Source organism: Paramisgurnus dabryanus, chromosome 2 (genome assembly GCF_030506205.2).
Source record: "Paramisgurnus dabryanus chromosome 2, PD_genome_1.1, whole genome shotgun sequence".
Classification (NCBI taxonomy): Eukaryota; Metazoa; Chordata; class Actinopteri; order Cypriniformes; family Cobitidae; genus Paramisgurnus; species Paramisgurnus dabryanus.
The window spans coordinates 40,977,434-40,996,324 of record NC_133338.1 but is presented as its reverse complement, the minus strand read 5'-3'; the positions used below and the strand labels follow the sequence as shown (position 1 = coordinate 40,996,324).

The 18,891-nt window shown below is 35.1% G+C and overlaps 1 protein-coding gene across 2 annotated transcripts in view; it reads right to left on the bottom strand.

The window, feature by feature from the left end:
* The window catches only part of b4galnt4b (beta-1,4-N-acetyl-galactosaminyl transferase 4b), a 72,555-nt gene that overhangs the window by 48,327 nt on the left and 5,337 nt on the right, over positions 1-18,891 (bottom strand). The window lies entirely within an intron of this gene.

Below are 18,891 nucleotides of genomic sequence, written 5' to 3'. Positions count from 1 at the left end.
GAATCGGGAGGGAAAGCATGACTTAAAAGGCGGAAACTTAAACCTATGCACATCCAGACTCCTGAGAGCAAAAAGAGATAAACCATGGGAAAATTGAGGAATTGGATGCCATTTTATCATCCAACGAGCAGACTGCCTATCCCACTGCATCTGGTACTAACAAGATTACAGGATGGCAGATGGAAGACAGATACATTTCTCCCGTTTCCTAATTTCTCATACTGAGGAAAAATTTCAGTGGCTAATGAGAGTTTTCACAACTTAAGGACTGGAAGGCTGCAAGATTTTCAATGTCAGTGTTGATGCTGCAAAGCCATTAGGAAGATGGAAGAACATCAACTTGAATGTTTCTCATTAAAGACATTACGAAGTTTGTACGTATTACCAGGGATATGACATATTTTTCTGTCTCTCATTTCATTGCATAGTGTTGGCACAGAACTTAAAATGCTAGTTGCTGGGGTAACTTTAAACACTGAGCTCTCTATACAACATTATATAATTATTTTTGTATGAATCTAGGTCTTCCTATTAAAAATATTCAACATCTCTCAAAAATGATCAAGGCTATAGTTGGTGACAGTACAGTATATATTGAGCTCCTATCAGATGTTTCAAAGACTATTAAATCTAGCATACATTGCTGTGCATTTTTAAGAAGGACATAAATATAATTGATTCCTCAAAGCAATGTAGCAGACATTTTATTACAGAAAATAAGGTCATGTCTGAATGAGCACAGATCTTTTACACGCTGTCTGATATGTCTTTGAATCCTCAAGAACAGCATTCAAAAAGTGAGTTTAATCAAGACAAACTACACCTGGGGAGAACCAGAACTGATGCTTGAATCTCTTTAAGAGTGTTGACTGTTCCTGTTTCCAAACACACATCAGGGAGAGATGAAATAGAGAGACTTAAAAGGAAGTGTGGGGGAAGATGGATACAGGTTTAAAAATTATTTTACAGTAACACTGAAGACACTGTCCTATACTGTAGCAAGATCAGCACAGAGATTAAGACAAACAAATGACAAACCTCTTGCCAGTAAATGAGAGAGAATGACAGCTGGTTAAAATAGACAAAACTATTTAAATTTTTTGAAACAAAAAATCTTATATGCACTGTTAGACATTTTCAAGGATTTTTACAGTAACTTACTGGCAACACTGTTGCCAGTAGGTTACTGTAAATAAGATTTACAGTTCTAAACTGTATTTCCATTTTACAGTATTTAAATGCTACTGTAAATATGTAATACAGTGTGCTACCGTAAAAAAAACCCAGAAATATTTAAATTAGCTATAATTTTTAGATAAAATTAATTTTTACATTTTAACCTACAGATACTGCTAACATTTAATTCAAAGAGACAATTTCAAATATTGAAGCCTTTATTTAAAACAATACAAATACTTTTAGAATTTGTGTGAAATTACATTTAAAACATACACATTTCAAATCATTTGCAGTAATACATTTAAAATAACACAAATTATAAACATACATATGTATAACACTGATTACAGGTTTAGTTAATCCAAAAATTATAATTTTATAATTTAAACAATGATTTTCTTTGGTTTTCCAGTTACAATGGGAGTAGTCTGTGACCGCATTATAAAATGGCTCCACATTATACGTGCTATATATCTCAAGTGTCCCAAAGACAAAAAGGGGTGATGAAAATATAATCCATATAATAAATTTTGACCCGTCATTTCTCTAAATGAGTAATGCAAGTAAACAGCTATACCTGATGGATAGGATGCTCACAGTCAAGTTTACTGTCAGGTCTGCAACAACCAGGATATACCAACAAATTATACACATCAGGAAGAATGTGTAGATGCAGTATTTGGAGAGTCTTTGGCATAGGACTTCAAACGGAATCATGTCTGCCTTTAGACGACTTTAAATTATGTCAAGTTACATGGAGTTATGCTATAATGATTTGGTGTTATTATACATTTTGCATCCTACTTTTGAAGCTAGAGAGGTGATCATGATCCACTACCACTGTAACCAGAAAACCCATAACACCACAAAATCAGCATCATAATAGCAAAATTAAAAATGTTTGACCCTTTTATTTAGTCTAGTTAAGTTATCTTAAAATAGAACTGGTTTAAAATGAAACAATGACTGTCTGTCTTTACATTTATCTTCACATTTACAGAAAAAGGCAAATAACATACAGTGCAATGCAAAGTATAAATTTTTTATCAGCATGTGCATTCCCTTGTTTGAACCCATGGCGTTTAATGATGCTAACACAATGCTCAACCACAGAGAAAGGTTCTAAGAACGTTCCTTGAAAGTTTCCAAAGTTCCCAATAACGTTATTAATGTTTTTGCTTGTAATGATAAAAAACATTACATTCTCTTATTTACAAACTGTTGTAAAACATTATTTCTTAATGTTCTATTAAAATATTGCATATAAACATTCATAAAATATACTAAACATGTGTTTTAAACATTGTGAGTACATTTAAACATGACATTGTATGAAAATAAAATGTAACATTCCTCTAACATTCGCACAATCAAGAAACATTCCTAAACAATTTAAAAACTGGACACTTTTATGTTGGCTTAACATTATTGGGAACGTTGTTAGAACTTAGAACTAGAAATTAGAACTAGAGGAGATATACTCTTTAGCCTTTACTTACAGTAAATACAGTAAATGTACTTACCAACTTACAGTTCTGAATGCACATCAAAATGAATTGTCATAAGAAATAATACAGTAGCTTCAAAAAAATACCATACTTCTGGTATAAAATAATCCTGTGAGTCCTGTAAGCAAAAGAAATATGGTCATAATTATTTTGAACCACAGTTTTTTACAGTACTGTTTTTTACAGCTGTTAGTTAATTAGGGAGACCTAACTAACCCATATATGCAGCACATACTGTATCTTATTGAGAAGTGTCTCACCTAATACAAGTTGTTTCACTCAAACTCTGTGAGGTGGTGAAGAAAGGATGGATATTCTGTTGTCCTCTTCATCCTCACTTGTCTCTCATTCCAGTTCTTGCAGTGTATTTTGTTACATCCTCCTTCATTTATCCTCCCAAAGAATTTTAGACAGCAGAATAAATGCAGGGAAAAAATGACATATTTAACACATTTAATACATGATGCTAAACACTCATATTTTTCAGTAAATACTATTTTGAAATGATAACCAGAGTAGATGTACACTACTCGAATCACTACACATGGCCACAGGTCTGTGTGTTATGACAGTGGGACCTGGTTTTCTGATCGAGGCTGAATATTTACTGTACAGCTACCTTGGTCTCAAAAGCAATTTAATACAAAACAAAAACACATTTTAAAACTTTATTTTATTCAAATTAGGTTTCAGCCTTTATGTTTAAACAATCACATTTAAAATATAATGTTTTTCCGATTGGCCACAACACACACATAACATACGTTCATACGTTGAAGTCGTTTGTAAAACTAAATGTTAAGGAAACTCTTATTATGTTCACATGGGACTTTCTAAAATGCTTAACGTAGTTTAACGAAATTGAAAGATAAAATTTAGTTATACACCTTATTAATAACGCATAATTTATGTAACAGGAAAAAGCCAAGCGGATGAGAATATAAACACAACGTGGTAACTTACACTTTTTTAAATATTCTTTTATATTAATAAATTATTCTCTGTGGTAACGTTATATACTAAATCTGATCTTTTCATATCATTGACGTATACATTAGGCTACGTTAAGCATTTCTCATAATAGTTTTATAAAAGGAAAACACTAGCGTGTAATTTAACGCACCGCGCGTGCTCGTAGGCTTGCATACACATAGTATGATTTATTAAAAAGGTTTATACTGACTTTGGTGAACTAATATTACCGTTATACGTTAAGCAACGCGTCCGGTTAGCGGTTTTAAAATGTCCCGTTCGTGTAAACAACAACCGCGTGTCTGATAATAAATAACTTATATAGATTATTTTACCTTGCTGGTCTTTTTTCATTCTCTCCTCTCGTGTATCTTCAACTGAAAAGCGCCGCTGTCCCAGGGAAAGTCCATAAAGTCTTGTTTGAAAACTCTTCAGTTTATGTGCACACCTGAAATCGGTCCTCTGAACACCTGTGCTGCTACATGGTTCCTTAGCTAAAATAAGTCAACGCCTGTGTGTTTTTGTCAAAAATGATGATTTTGAGAAAAATAAAATAAGGATTTGTGTGAATAAGGAAAATACCGCCAAAAGACTGTTAGAAAATATACAGTAGCATACAGCAATTTTCAAAAATACAGTAAATTACTGTATATGATGTATGATGTCACAGAAAATTCCCAAAATGCAACGCGAATTACAGTTATGTACTGTATAAATAGTTTACAGTATTATACTGGGTGATATACAGTAAATAACTGTAAAAATTACAGAAATGTCTAACAGTGTGTGGCTAGATTTATTAAACGAGGCAAATTAGCGTGAGAGCGCAATTCCAAAAAAGCGCTGCTTTAATGACCACAAATAAGTTTAGCGCAAATAAGCAGAGCAGATGGTCCTCAGATGCAAATGATCTACTACAGCCTGATGCGCTTGAGTTCATCACCACGGATATAACAGCTGAAAATGCTGAAAAAAATGAAGGTTTACAAAAAATTTTAATACACATCCCAGCAAGCAAAAAACCAGTGAAAGGACTGATCCATCAAAGGATTCTACATCCCTGGATTTCCCAAACTTCAGCAGTTTCAGAACCACCATGAGCAGATTCATGACCAACTTTTACCCAAAATCAAGAAGCATGGTAAGATTGTTAAGCAGATGCAAGACAAATCCAACTTATAGTTACCTATACTTACACTGTAAAAGAATTCCGTAGAAATTTGCAGCTGGGTTGCCGGTAAGTTACCATATATTTAAATGTATGTTATTTACTGGCAACATTTTGTTCAAAGTTAAATGAACATAAAACATTTTCAGTCTTTATCGTCTACAGTAAATTACTGGCAACCAGCTGCATAATTACAGCAAATTTTTACAGCGTGTAAAATCCAACTTATAGTTACCTATACTTACACTGTAAAAGAATTCTGTAGAAATTTGCAGCTGGGTTGCCGGTAATTTACCATATATTTAAATGTATGTTATTTACTGGCAACATTTTGTTCAAAGTTAAATGAACATTAAATATTTACAAGTCTTTGTCTTTACAGAATAAAACTAGAAAAACAGCATCAAGCAAAACATTCTGGGAAACAAAATCTGAAGCAAAAAACAGAAAAAGGTTGATGATGATTTCTGGTTCCCAGAATGCTTTGCATGAAGCTGTTATTGTATAGTTTTATTCTATAAAGAAAAAAAGACTTGTTAATATTTTACATTTATTTAACTTTGAACAAACTCTTGCCAGTTAATAACATAAATTTAAATCTACTGTAATTTACCGGCAACCCAGCTGCAATACCATTGTAATTTCTACTGATTTTTTTACAGTGTAGAAACCTGGTTTCACCGGCTATACGTACAAAAAATTTTTTGTTGCATTATTTAACTTTAGTTACCCAGCAAACAAAAACCGAGACAATGAAATGATGACTAATAGACCCAACGTAGTCCGACTATGACTAACATACTTCTAATCTGAATAACCTTAAATTTGGTTACATGCCGTTTTTGCCTAAATAACTTGGAGATGTACCATCATGTAAGCAAAGTCAGCAGATGTTCAAGGTGTTTGCTTTCATTTCTTTTACATGTTTTAAACACACACAGTCTATTTTTGGGCTATGGTTAGATGCCTAGACATCAACTGACCCAAAAGTTGCCTTGTTTTAGACAAAATTGCTTGCTGTGCTGGTACTGTGTGACTTCTCCTAATGGCTCCTCTTTTATTTCCTCCAGCAAATAAAAAATAACATGACTTGGCAAACAATATTTTTGTATAATATGTTCCTCTGGCATTCCAAATAAACTGTTACAGGTTAGAAAAAATCCTCTGCCTTGTACTACGCGCTCTATGATCTCTGCCAGCAACAATTGCAGCCATTTCAAGCGCAAAATGATTTAATACATGATTTAATATGCATTAAATAATGGTGCAAATACCAGTAATATCATACGCGCAAACATTAGTAAATCGCATTGCGTAAATCATTTCAATACTCGCCTCCCATAAATTTTGAGTCTGAAAGGGAAACTCATATCCTGTAACTCATGTATGCATACAATAAGGTCAGTTGCAAAAATAACTAGACTACACCTTTTCAGTGCTATTTATCCACTGCACGTCTTTAGTAAATCCTAACAGTAGTTATTTAACGACAAAATGATGGTTTGCGCTGGCGCAAGCTGTTAGTAAATCTGGGCCTAAAAACATTTCTTACTGTAGTGAAAGCTAGATGTTAACTTGCATATCTAAAATGAGATAGGCAATGTCTCTGCATGCTGCCACATCATCAGTAACAGAGGGACCAAAAGCGTGATAAGCAGTTAAATGAGAAACTCTAAAAATCTTCCTCTCAGATGTGTCTAGAATTACTGTATGATCTATTATCAGAGAACAACTTCCCATGTAATGTAGATTTCCCATATGCAAATAAAAAATAGCATGGCTAGAAAATATAAAGCATGCAAGACTGGAAGTAGTGTTGTAGTCAAGACCACCTAAACCGAGACCAAGTCAAGACCAAAGCACTGTAGGTCAAGACCAAGCAAAGAACAAAACCAAATCAGTTTCTCAAATTCATCTGAAAAATCCCAACCCTAAAGTCATAATAAAATTAAATTAAAAGTTGCATTTGATTCTAAATAAATATAAATATGTATCTGATCCTAAAAGTACCAGTCGGTTGGGGCAAATCACTTATTGTTGATTCATTATTCATTCAACTGTTTTGTTTTTTATACAGTAAAGAAGCGCCGCTGTGCTGGGTGTTTAGAAACACACAACAGTTATGATGTGGATTTGTATGAAATTATTTTCATTGCTGAAACAAAGCACTTTAACATTGTGTCTAAAATGGAAGTCGCTTATATAATCTTCTTGTTTATTGAACGTTTGTATGAAATCATTATCATGCTTAGAATCGTGCTTGTGTAAATAAAAACAGCTTGTGATATTGTTTAATTACATCAGATGTTATAATTACTAATATAAAAACAAGATTGTGTAAATAATTTTTGCAATTATATTTTATATTTTGTGGGCATGTGTATTTATTTTGGTGACATTTTGACAAAATATCTAATCTCAGCATTTTTGAGAAAATAAGCTATTTAATTAAATCCATTTTATCTTGATATATTTCTTATAATAACATGTGTCCACAGATATGTCTGTGACCAGAGACTGCATGGTAATTTCCTCCTTGGACCAAAGGAATATAAAAAGTTGCACACTGTGTCCAATAATAACCATTTATTAGTACAGATGGTTGATGGGAAGGCCTAATTTGACACGAGTGGGGTGCATGGGGGATTTTTATACATAAACAGAGGTGTTTATTTGAATGCTGAGCTGATTATCTTTCATGTCTGTATATGGATGAATTCTCTCCTGTCTGTGAGTACGAGTCTGCTGTCATGGATTAGGCCGATTTAAAAAGATTTGATACGGAGATTTGCCATCAACTGAGCGTTTTTGGTCCAGGGGAGGCTTAAGATGCATCTGGTAAAGTTAAATTTGTTCAGATGGAGAATCTTGGGAGTGCTGCCGTTGTCCAAAGGGTAAAGGAGTATATATAGCTACAGGACAGGAAGATAGACAATTGAGTTTTGGCAGGCATTTAATCTTCTGCATCATGAAACCCACACATACACATACCAGCATGAAAACCACACACACACAAGCAGTTTCATTCCCTGCACAGTGGGTTTTCACAGCACAGGCAGAAGAGCAATCAGCAGTGTTGCGCGCATTCATGCCTGAATCTGCCAAAACATCAATGCATGTAGATGAAGACACATTAAAGTATAAGCACAAAATCTGTACCATACTATTGCTATATGCACGTGAAAATAAATTTAACGCCCTGAAGTATTGTTGACAAAAACAATAAATTAAATGTTAATTGGTACAGTACTAATAATTGTGGTCGTCTAATTTTCGAATAAAGGATTTCTCAATGAAACATTTTTATAAGTACGTCTCTCCTTAAGGACATTTAGGAAGCACAATCTCCCACAACAAAATGAAAACTCCCAGTTGCAAAAAAAAATTCAATGCTATCAGTAATTGTAACACTATAGGTCAGGGGTGCCCAAACTCTTTCCTACCAAGGGCCAAAAATTGAAACCTGACTGAGGACCGTGGGTCGAATGTAAATTTTGCTGTTTTATATTAAAATTGCCCTGATTCTCCTAATTTATAATTTATAAAAATAAATAAACATTACTCTGCATAACTAATGCAGTTTTATAACTAATGCAAAAGGTAACAAAAAAAGAAATAATTTTGCCAATCATTTTTAAATTTCCTTTTGTCTGTGTGCCACTGCCTCAACCTCACCATTATTATTAGCCTATTGTTCCCAAGTTGGTTGAGTTTCATGATGCATGCTATACACCAGGGGTTCTCAAAGTTTACATTCAAAGGTCCAAATCTGAATTCCCATATTTTTCATAGGTCCGGAAAAACTTTATGTAAATCATTTGTTTATATAACAAATCAACACAAATAGTTTGGGATAAACATAAGTGTATTTTGCATTTAAAGTAAATAAAAAAAATAAAATAAACACAAGAAATATGCCAAAAGTAACCAGGTGCAAAATACAGAGAAACCCAATTAGATAAATGGCACCGTTTGTTCTCCATCATATGCATAAACCATGGCAAAAAAAGTTTGGTTGGTAGGCAGAGACACTGACCAAAATTAGGGGTGCACCTATAAATTGGCTGACGATGCTTGCTATGCTTCTCAATGAATTACGGTGAAATGCCGCTACATCCAAAAGCCAGGGGGCGCTCTCGGGCAGAAACTTAATATGCGCTGCAGACGAAGAACCAGACACACGGAGCTCCAGGAAATGTCTTAAGGATATATTTATATTACTGTTCTTCAAACCTTTTCAGGTATTTTCATGATAATAAAGAATATGTATAAGATTATGTTTGACGAGTGTTGCTTTTTTAAATGAATGTTTTAAACGACTCAAACCAACAGTGATTAGTAAGGACGAAAAGCCGTAGTACATGAAGTAGCTGTGCATAATATCTGGGTGTGATGGCTACAGCGTCACACAGGAATTTTTTAATAATTCGTTTTATTTCCGGACTAGGAATACTCTTAAATCAAAAAAAAAAAAAAAACTAAACGAATGGTTTACAAGTTTAATATGCAATTTGTAAAATAGCAAATGCACACATTTAATCAATCACATAGAAATGAATGGACTTGTAATATGTGGACGCGGGTCCGGATCCGGACCGGAGTCCGGACTTTGAGAACCCCTGCTATACACCTTCAAGTATGCATGTACACAAAAAAAAATATTGACTTAATTCCTTGCATTTAATTTCAATTTACATTTCTGAATTATACAAATAAAACAAAAAATGTTAACATTTTAGAAAATGTTTAATTCGAAATATGAAAATCTGCGTCAGTGATATTTTTCTTATTTCCTTATCTCACGTGGCATGACGGGCCAAATCAAAGGTCATTGCGGGCTAACTTTGGCCCATGGGCCCTAGTTTGGTCACTTCTGCATATAGTAAATGGGTGATTGCTTTGCGTAACATGGTCAAGATCCCCTTCTTGTTTGTTAGCTATGTCAAATATTGCGCGTCAATCAAGTCTGTATTCTTGTAACAATTTTTCAACACTAAGATGGTCCAAAGGGTTCTCCCCATTCCTAAAAATTCGCCTTGGTACAAAATTATATTCTGCTGGTTCTATAAACTCGCCAATGTCGTATTTTTGTCCATGTTACATTTAAGGTTTCCAAACCTTAAGTTAAACTTAGGGAAATAACTGTTAAGGGGTTTTATGCAACACTTAACGTCCTTTAAGGGATTACTTAAGTGAAAAACAGCCATTAAAGGGAAATTCTAAGGGTTGATGATGTTTCCCTTAAAAAGTAATACTTAAAGGTTATTTCGTGCAACACCCTTAAGTTTAGGGGAAACTTAAGGGTGAGCTTAAGAGATGCTTTATGTAACTGGGCACAGAACTGCAAACATTCCACTGAAATGCTTGCTTCAAAAATCCCTTGATCTGTCAGAGCAGTCCTGCAGACAATTTCTAAGTTTCCGAATCAGCAAAATCTCATATGCGGAGCCTTCAATATTTCCAACAGCTATAACGGAGAGGTTAGTCCAGCTTTCAGGCTTCACTACACACAGGTAATTGAAAACTAATCTATCATTGCAGCATATGCAGCAAAGCGCTACCCTGAAGAATTACAGATTTGGAACGGCAAGAGTTATTCTGCATTTGCACAAAGGAGTCTCCAAGAGCAGAGGTCATTTGTGAAACCTCAAAGACCCATTTCAATTAGTCCTACTGTACCTTGGACCATTTAGACTTTTAAGTACAAACTGGCTCGTGCATTAATGAAGAAAGCTACTGTAGCAATTTTGCATATTAAGTTGTAATTAGTCTGTAATTAGTACATATACAAACAAGTCGAACACAGGCCATCTCTATCATTAATTATCATGCAAACTAATCTAATTTGACAGTGTAATCTGTTATTAACTGGAATTAAGGTAGGTAACTGCATTTTTTATTCTACCAGTACACAAGCTCCTGTTTTTCTTATTTTTTCCAAAATGATAGTTAATATAGCTTCAATGATGGCAGAGCATGAGCTACTAAAACAGAACAAAGACTCTAGTAATGACATTTTTTGTTTTGCTAAAACCAATGTACTGTGCAGATTTACTCCACATTCAATATTTCATATCTCTGCATTTTTGCACATTAGCAACAGATTCATAATATTTTTCAAAGATGCACCATTATAAAAACATTTACTATCAGATAAACATGTGGACATTCTATGTGGGAGATCAGGAAAAGGCATTAGAGATATATAACACTACAAAATGATGGGGAATAAGAACAATCTAGCTGGAGATGCAGAACAGATTATCCCAGACAGGTTTTGACACCTGCTGTCTGTGCTGAGATCAGTCTGATCTTTGTCTGTCTGATGAAGTGACAGCACACAGCACCTACATCACACCACCTGCTCTCAAACAAGACAGGTCTTTAACCATACAGACTCTATAAAAAGATCAATCCGTCCAGTTTAGTGCAGCAGGATGGTAGGTGTGATTTAATCATTTCCTGTGTGTTTTATGCTGTCGGATGGTGTGAGACAACTGACAGGAATAGAAAAAGTATAATAGTATGCTTTATTCAAGTGATGTGTCAAATGCGTTTAAAATTACAGGTGCTAATTTCACTGAAATACAGTATTTGTTTACTTAAAATGATGCAATGCGAGTGTCATTGTATTATCGTTAGCATGTATTATCAGCAAGGACGATAGAGCAGAAACTAGTATCTACTTATTTAGGATTTAAAAAAAATGCTGGGTTATTTTCAACCCTGCGTGTGTTTAAAATGGACGTACCAGTTTTTTGGATGAATTAAGTGATGCATAAACCAACAATGATTAAAACAATACAGCATATGGGTTAAATTCAAGCCAACAGGTTGGGTTCACTTCATTCCTTTTTGACCCAACGCTGATTATTTGGCACTTTATGCCTATTAATTATATCGTAAGTTCACTGGGAAGCCCATATATGGCAAGCAGGATGCTAAAAGTGCCAGTGTACATGTTGGTTACTCTTTGCAAAGTCTCAGCCTCAGACATCATCCCCACATAATGAAGGTCTGGCTACGCAAGAGCATAAAGGGTAGTGGCTTAATCTAGCTAACAGCCTAACTATATCATCTCTCAATGCACAATTACACTGTCAGAAAAATATACAAAATGTTACCTTTTCTGTTGCTGGGGTGGTACCTTCAAAGGTTCATTTTTGTACCTTTATGGTATACAACACATTGAATTGTTGTACATTTTGGGGTACAATACTACGGGGAGAGCGGGCATAACCTACTGCTTTTTTGGTTTTGGCTCAATCATTCAAAAAATATTTGAGTTTGATTAATTATGTTTTTTCACAAGCAACAAACACATCTCTGCTACAAATGAACATTTGAAGTTTGTTTCTAGTACTTCATATTCTTGGACAATTACACCAAACGTGACAGAAGTGCAAACGTTACAACTTACTCCATAATGGGGAGTAAAGGGTTAATGGGGTTAATTGTAACAGGCAGGGGGTAGTTGTAACACTTGCTAAAAATTAAGTTTGCAGGCAAATATTTCAATACTATTTTGTCTATATACTTGAAGTGGAAATTGTTTATATATCTGCCTATAATAAACAGGTATCCACACTGTATTCATTCATCCAGCCCTTTTAACAATAGTTCAATTATAAATGGATAGAAATTTCTAAATGTGCAAAAGCAGCACAATTATGACAAAAAAAATTTTATATGTGACCCAGTCTGTAATAACCATACTACAGTTTCAAAATCAAATTTTGAGATAATGAGCATCAGAGTCTGATTTTAGCCATTCATTTCATTATGATTTCAATCTTTGATGTGATCTTATTCAATTAATATTAAAGATATGAACAAAAATATATTTGACATGATTTTTGATAAGACAGGCACATTTATTTTGTTGGAAGCCAGCAATCATTCGTGTGTGGCCTATTTAAAACAACAGCAAGAATTACTTTAACATTAGCAGTTTTCATATCGTAAGTGCTGAGGGGTTAGTTGTAACTAGGGCTGTGCAAAAAATCGACTGCGATTATCATGCGCGTGTCATCAGTAAAGCCGGTTCGGTGATTAGTATTAAATCGCCATCAGCTGCTTTCAGATAGAGCAGCATTTATTACACAGACCCGTAGTTCACCGAGAAGCTAGGCAAAATCGCATAGAAAATCGGAATCGATTTTCCTCGATTATGAACCCGATTTTGCCTAGCTTCTCGGTGAACTACGGGTCTGTTTAATAAATGCCGCTCCATCTGAAAGCAGCTGATGGCGATTTAATACTAATCACCGAACCGGCTTTACTGATGACACGCGCATGATAATCGCAGTCGATTTTTTGCACAGCCCTAGTTGTAACACAGCGTTACAATTAACACCTCGCAGGGTCAAAATATTTTCAAGCCCACCAAAAAAGTTGTTAAGACCTGCAGACATATTTTAAAACGATGCTATGTTTTAGTCACAAGACACTGATTAATATGACATAGCATTGAATTTGGGATCTTACACACCCAACTTAGAAACCAAAAAAGAAATGACGAAAACATTTACTTGCATGACACCAAAACACTCGTTCATCAATAACTCTCTGGAAAAACGTTATACATTTCCAATAATTTGCGCGAGACCGTCATTTGACAGCCTGAAAAAAATACCGGAAAAACAAAACGCTCAACCTTGTGCAACAACGTTAACAGTCCGTGTTACAACCCTGCGTTAGTTTTTGCCCCGCACACCCCTACCATAAGAACCTATTGTGTACCTTGAGGGACAATTTTGTATCGATTCAATTGTAGGGGTACAAAACCACTGCAACCTTTAAAGGTCCTTAGTAATGTACCCCAAAAAAACACAACTTCGTATTACGTTTAGTATATCTGTTAAGGGTTCCATCCCAGTGACATGAAATGTTTTATTTTTGTTCTTGCTTATTATTTTGTAAAGCACCTGCACAACTACGATAAGTATTCATAAAGCAGGTGTGTCTGTAGCCTCTCCCTGCCCTTTACCCATAATCCATGTCAGCCGCTTCAACATCTGTGCACCAGCTGCTGTTACAACATCTGAGGAAAGTAGCTTCACCAGGCAGTCCCTTTGAGACTTATAAGTAGAAGGGAGATCAATCTCTGACACACCGAAACACACACATCAATAAGGATGACAGAATGTTATTTTAATATAGCGAACTGCTGTATTACTACAATACGGGATGCAAACACAGATGAAACACACAGTTCGCCAATCTCTGACTTTCACCTCACAGACATAATGTTTTGAGGTGACATGTTATCCATCCAGTTCACCGCAAAAGTTCGTGTGTCTTTCTTGAGCAAAGTCCTTTAGTTCAGCCTTCAAGCTGTAGAAGAATGGAGAGTGCGCACAGATCATTAATATTTATAAATGAATACATGCATATGTTAGAGCTGTCCGTATGGGCAAATGAGAGAGATACATTTCATATTGTGGAAATAGAAAGAGATTAAATGAAAAGGATGAAGAGACAGATCTCCTACAGAGAAAGGGAAGGGTAATCTTAGTAGCAGACTGCCAAGTCCTTATCAGTTGCCTGAAAGACTGACATTAAAAGCTATAGAGTACAGTGGAAAAAGCCACAAGAATGCATTCAGTGCTTTTAGTGATACAGGCTCTGACACCAAATACACAAGCAATCGCATATATTATTGAAAATAAGTCACAAATGCAGCCAAAGAGGTTTTTCATTAAGTCAAAAGATATGAGAATTGAGAACAATGATAAGAATGAAAGGCAAAGAGAACAAACAGTACTTTCCAGACCCCTCCGCTGACAACGCAAATGGGTATAATCAGGATTAAATGTATTAAAGTGAAAAAATGAAAAAGTAAAAAAACATCTCTACACTGATTCTGATTTGATTCTGTGGGACCAATTAAATCTGCAAATACTCCAGTACATCCGTGAATTAAATCAGATTGATGATCAACAATTCATTTTAACAACATATTGAGGATAGAAGTGTTACAGCTAAAGCAGATTAGTTTGACTGTGTGCCCCTAAATATGTTTGCTTTACTAAGTAGCAACATCGCTTCAATGAACTTTATGAGAGCTTAAATTATTACACCAATACAATTGAAACTCACACTTTCACACAGTTCCTGTTTATGCTGTATTTTAGGGATAAAGGCACTGTTTTTTTTAGCAAATGTGGTTATTGTTCTACGACTTAACTCGTGTGACCCAGACTGTGAAAACCCAGCTAAAGTCATTTTTTTGTGATTTACCAGTTAGTACAATATTACAAATCATGTTACATAATGTAAACAACACTCTGTAAAAAAAAATATAACCTTGATATTTTTTAAATTGACGAAGTAATAGCATGTTAAATATTGAAATTAATGTGAAATAGGCGATTCAAATCAAACTGGAGTTCCTTATGTCATAACGATGCTGTAAAAATCGTTTTGCATTTAAATTTAATCCAAGTCATTTCAAATATGTGTGCGTTTTAATAGTCCACTGTTATTCAATATTTTACTATGTTCTTACCTCAACTTAGACAAATTAATACATACCCATCTTTTTCGAAGCATGCACTTTAAAATTTTTTTACAGCTCCTTGTGAAGGTGTTAGCATTTAGCCTAGCACCATTTTTATGGCTCCAAACAGGGATGAATTTAGAAGCCTCCAAACACTTCATGCAAGTTAAGAGTAGTTACACAAGTATGGTGGCACAAAATATAACTTGTTCAGAGCTATAGGAATGAATTGGGTTAGGCTAAACGCTAACACATTCACGAAGTGCTGTACAAAGATTAAAAGTGCATGCATTGAAAAAAGACAGCCATGTATGAATTCATCCAAGTCGAGGTAAAAACATAGTAAAATATTGAAAACCATAGTGTTTTCCTTTAAATAAAGTTTAATTTGCTTTAGCTATGTCTACTTCACTAGTCAATACAGTTAAAATGACTTCCCTCTGTACCCATTCCCCTGGTTAGCCCTTTAGAAACACATGAACACATACTTTTTTAAAAGACTCTGTATTTTCCTTTAGGTCCCAGCGAAAGGAGATGGATTACACACACATTTGCCCAAACATACACTTATAAACTAGATGTGGTGTCAGACTGGCCACCTGAGAACAAACACAGTGGACATATAAAATGTTCTTACCTATTCTCTACTTTTACCTGGATCAGCATGCATGGTGGCAGCCATCTTGATTTGAGCAAAAGACCAGAATGGCCTTTTGTTGTGCTTTTTATACCTGTGCTGTGTTGCATCATGGGAGATACCAAGTATGGTGGGTAAGGGGTGGAACTTTTCTGATGAGGTTATTGATGTTTTATTTCTACAATTATTGTTGAAATGAAGTTTGTGCTGTGCTATTTAAATTTGTGGGTGCAGAAAAATGAGGTTTCTTAGGGATGCTCATATCAGTTAATTTTCCCGACCGACAACCGTAGCTTCTAAACCGAACATTAACCGTTAACTTATAAGATTTTAATATGAAATTGTCATTGAGTAAAAATACAGTTGACGGTTGTTTGTGAACTAGTAAAAACAAAAGATTTAATTTGAACGTGCAAACAGCAGTGACAGATCAACAACAGAACCAGGATTCATACATTATCAGATATTCACGCAACATTACCTTATTAAAAAGCACGCGATCGGTCCAGAGGATTAATATCCAAAAAGGGCAGATTGTCTCCGTTTCTTCTACCACAGTGGTCATTTCTAAAGCAGGATGCTTTTCAGAAAGTTTTGCTTTTGCGTCGTCTTTCTCCGTTTGTGCAAAAAGAGAGATGTTTATGTTCAGGGTCAGAGGCCATCACCGAACGTCTGTCCGGTTGTGCGCGAGACGGAACGCGTCATCTTGCGCGGACACGCGCGCGTCTCCGTTCAGCTTCCAAACAAGCATACAAATGATTTCTCATACAAATGATTACTTTATCAGACCGTCAGGGCAGCAATAATTTGTGTCATTTACAGGACATTCACAAATTACAGATAGAAAAGTGGCTAAATGTCTGTCGGCTCATGACTACACGCACCATGTATTAACAAATATTTTTTTATTTCAACTGATAATGTTAACCGGTCATAAATTCTTACCTTCGGTTAACGGTTAAACTGTCAATGTGAGCATCCCTTCTTATACTTTTACTTGATCTTTAACCTGTTCATGACCTTAATACTTCCCCAGGTTAATTTTTGCTGGAAAATGGTTGTACCATGTGTATAAATTCTGACACAAGGAAGTGGACAGGTTATCATGGGTGGTAGTGAGAGCAGTAGCTGCGGAGTGCTTTGATTTAATTGTTATAACTGATCCAAGGTTAATTTCAGGATCACATTTTCTCCAGGTTAAAGGACACCATTTAGATTTTGTTGTATATTTATATTACAATACTATTTATTAAAACAATTTCTCATCAAAGAGTCAAGTTTGTGCAACAATTTCATTTTTAACATATTTTACAGTACTTTAAACATAATAAAAAAATAGCCTATTTTAAAATTATGCTTGTTATATTTTCATTGTTCGTAGCTTAAATGTATAGCTTGAATGTTCTGTAATACCATAAAACAGCAATAAGTTACTTTGGATAAAAGTGTCTGCCAATTGTGTAAATGTATACAATACATTCCTAAAAAAAATGCTGTCCTAAGACGACTAATGCAAAATATAGAAATGTGTAGTATACACAGAGTTCAAATGCCTTAATCCTGCTCTTGGTTTGTGTAAATGCAACATTTTGAAATGCTGAGACAAACTGTACCTGCATTAATTTGTCACAACAAACAAATACTTTGACTCTCTTCAAAACACCATGCTAAGCTAACACAAGATCATCCACTACACTGGATCCATTAAATAGTGTTTCTTTATTTGGGTTCCCTTTAAAAAAAATTCAGAACACGGGATGGCATACTATCTTTCAGTAAGCAAACTAAAGCAGCATATTGCATCTGGCTTTTTCAGGCTGACAGACTGATCAGCAATGAATGCTTTCCTCCTTCAATTCTTATTGCAAAACCATCTGCATGAAAAATGATTTGTGCTAAAGGCATTGAAAAGTGCCTTTATCTGAATCTTGCTCATTGCTCGAGTTTTCAAGTTGAGAAATGGCACATTCTCAATATTGCTTAAGGACTATCATGGAGAAGGAGGATTCAAGCATACAATGTAGCTAGATAGTTTCATCTAAACTGTGTGTGACACTACGAAAACGTCATACGCTAAAAGCAAATTTGTTAAAACATTTACATGCAACCTGCAACCCTCTATATACAGTAGAAAGCTGTCCCTAAATAAAAGCTCCATAAATAAGAAATGATAATGGCTCTTCTACGATTGGATTGGGGCCATGCAGAGCATATCTTCAGCCCTAGAGCCAAAGCCACGGTTATGCTGAGGATAGCATTGCTGCCTCCAGGAATACCAATGAGCATTGAAGGTGCCAGCAACTGAAATCAAAGGCAATGACATTCAGCCAACTTTATTTTTTACAAAGATCTTTTAAATGTGGAGCAGCAGACACTGTGACCAAACTTATCAAATTAAGCTCTGAAAAGATTTAGACTTGCATGGTTTCATTTCATACTGCACTTCTGTATGCTATGAAGTTAAATTAGTTAACCAATTTCAACTTGTTTTAAAAGTTTAAACTTAAAATTGACTTGCAAACCAAGTTGTTTTGACTTGCTGCATTTTTTTCTGTAATCAATAAACTGGTATTTTTGTGGTTTTCCAAGGTACTTCCAAAGACACCATTGTCCCCAAAACATTGCACCAAAGTCTTTTTGGACAGCAGCTGTTTGCCTGACAATTACCAAAGCAGAAGGCAGACAAAGCGCTCCGTCACACAAGAATAAAGAACCAACACACATCTATAAAGTGATCTATGTGGTAATATCAGCAGAAACTGTCCAGACGAGGGACACTGGGTATCCCAAAGCTGCACACACCCGAGGGCAGCAAACAGCTTAAATGAGCAATCAAACACCAAGCAGAGACACCCAGTGGTAATAAAAATCGTGCAATTAAACCTATGGATGTTTGAGGCATATGACTATAGCAGGTGTTTTTAAC